Here is a 2,610-nt window from a genome sequence, read left to right as displayed (position 1 = left end):
CATTCTAATGACCTCAACGAATTTAATCGATTGCAGACATTATAGGTTTTCAAGCATCAATCTAAATAATTAGTGTTATGCTACTTTTTCGTTTATCCCTGTAAATAATAAAAGTTTAAATTTAATTTTGCTGTAAATAACTTGAATACTTTACGTCTGGCTGGCTTCCTTTCAATAGTGGTGTGTTGGTGGGGGGGAGGAGTTTGGTTTGTACCCCCACCCCCTTGGATTTTAACCCCAGAGAGAAAAAAATGCATGGGGGGGTTACCTCATATGCATATGAAGACATTATTTATTTTATTGTTAGGCATTATGTAAACGGTGTTAAGGAAGAAAGACTTAAAAAGTAGTTATGCAGCTAAAAATTGTGTGTATGCCCTTACTGGCTAGCCTATCCTATATATTATTTCAAAGTTTATGTTGAATATAAACTATTGTAAATTCTTTACTACCAGACATACACACAAGGATGACAACATCCATATTAGGCATAGCTTAGATTAATACAGCTAAAACACAATAAGAAATACATCTAATAATATAGCATAGTAAAGTTTATATTGAACACCACTGTAGGTTCTTTAATAGCACGCGTTATCTTAATACAAGGATGACAACATGACATCCATTTTGAATAGATTTACACTCTACCTATTTCTATCAAGTTTAATTAATATATGCTTATTGGTTGTGGTGCTAGATTTCTAGTTTTTCAACGTTTTCATGATTTTCTCGACTCATGCTTCAAAAGACCTTTATACTTTTTTAAAAGGTTTCGTTATTTAATTTTATTTAAGTTTTTTTATGACATACTATATTGATAATTTTTTCCAGATGTCTATCCATAATTTTTGGGCTTCGCTACTTATGGATGTTGTCACCCTTGCTTTTTTAAAATCTTCTATCTATGTATGTAGGCGTAGGTAAGATATATTGATATATTTCCATTCTGTGGATTAAGATTTTTGGTGGAAGTGTTTGGACACTGATATTGTGCCAATCAATAAAAGTTTAATAAACGTTTTTAAGCAAAGAATAAGAGATTGTTATTATTTTGGGTACCATTCTAATTTACAATCCAATTCGGATAAGAATACTTAAACAGATGATTTTGATAAAAGAAAATCAAGATTTAACATTTAATAAATGTTATTCAAATATAATTTTATTTTAAATATAAATTAGATAAATATAATTTGGTTCCTATATTTATTGATTTGTTTTGCATCTAGGGCTAGGAGGGCATCCAGGCTGGCATGGGTTATACAGACACTGCGGGGGGTAGGCAGCTGATCTTTTGCATCTAGGGCTAGGAGGGCATCCAGGAGCACATGGGTTATACATGGGTGGTAAACATTTGGAGTAGTCAGCTTCAATATCAGCTGATCTTTTGCATCTAGGGCTAGGAGGGCATCCAGGAGCACATGGGTTATACATGGGGGGTAAACATTTGGAGTAGTCAGCTCCAATATCAGCTGATCTTTTGCATCTAGGGCTAGGAGGGCATCCAGGAGCACATGGGTTATACATGGGGGGTAAACATTTGGAGTAGTCAGCTTCAATATCAGCTGAACGTTTACCTTTTCTCTTGTTAATACAACGTGGGCTAGGTGCTAGAGGACATCTTTGACCGCAGGGGTTGCGAAGACAACGCGGAGGTGCCGCATCTGGTTCAGCCTCGGCAAAGGCTTGGACTAGAAGAACACTCCCAAAAACTGCCAACAACAATGTGTAATTCATCTCTGTAAAAAAAGATAATATTGTTATCAAACACTTAAATAGGTTCATAAGTAGCGCAGCTACACATAATATAAAAGTTAAATTCAACAGACAATTTTTATGACGTCACGTGGATGACTTTTGACACAACTTTGCAGCAATTTGGCCAATTCAACACAGTAAATTATAGAAATACATGAAAATATATGTAAAATATTCAATTACTTTACATACTTAAGAGATAAACTAAAAGTAGTTACATATGTATTTGTTATTCAAAGAAAATCTCCTTTAAAAGATTGCAGAAGACTATCTAAACATAAATTTTCGTATCTACAGTCAATTGTACTTAATAATCCACAATGAAATAAAACTAGAATTAGAATGAAAATTGTACCTGTTAACAGTTAGAACCTTTAAAACAAACTGATTGATTAAATCAAATTGTCTCTCTTTTATACCCGTGGAAAGATTAAAGTTTGTTGAATAATTCTTTCCCGAATTATTTGTTCCTTCTTGCATATGTTTATGGGGGAGGGGAAGATTATTGACAATTAATCCCCCCCCCCCCTCGATTATGGTCGTGTGACTCCGCCCATTTTACCAATTTAATACCCTTAAGGTCCCTTCAAACGTTTCTTAAACCTATAAATGTCAGGAATTTCACGTCCCACCAATGTTTTTAGTAGCGAGGCTACTCTATAACTCGAAATGTCCGTCCGTCTGTCAGAGTTAGAGTTAGAGTGGGGTAAACGTGATTTTTTCTTTGTCCCTTTTTAAGATAGAAACCTGAAATTTTCAGGAATTAAATATGTTGAAATTCTTTATGTTTTCACCAAATTTCATTAAGATTCGTCAATTAATTGGGGTGCTAGAACGATTCCTACATTT

At 34.1% G+C, this 2,610-nt stretch overlaps 1 long non-coding RNA gene across 1 annotated transcript; it reads right to left on the bottom strand.

Annotated features, from left to right (window-relative positions):
• Positions 1-1,147: 1,147 nt before the first annotated feature.
• On the bottom strand, positions 1,148-2,155 carry LOC145312741 (uncharacterized). Its single transcript, XR_013877098.1, has 2 exons — positions 2,117-2,155; positions 1,148-1,742 (listed from the first exon to the last, which is right to left on the bottom strand). It is a non-coding gene; the product is annotated as an uncharacterized LOC145312741 (long non-coding RNA).
• Positions 2,156-2,610: the final 455 nt, after the last annotated feature.

Source organism: Acartia tonsa, chromosome 2 (genome assembly GCF_053477335.1).
Source record: "Acartia tonsa isolate MP-2025a chromosome 2, ASM5347733v1, whole genome shotgun sequence".
NCBI lineage: Eukaryota > Metazoa > Arthropoda > Copepoda > Calanoida > Acartiidae > Acartia > Acartia tonsa.
The sequence above is the reverse complement of the archived record's forward strand: the minus strand, read 5'-3'. Positions and strand labels throughout refer to the sequence as shown.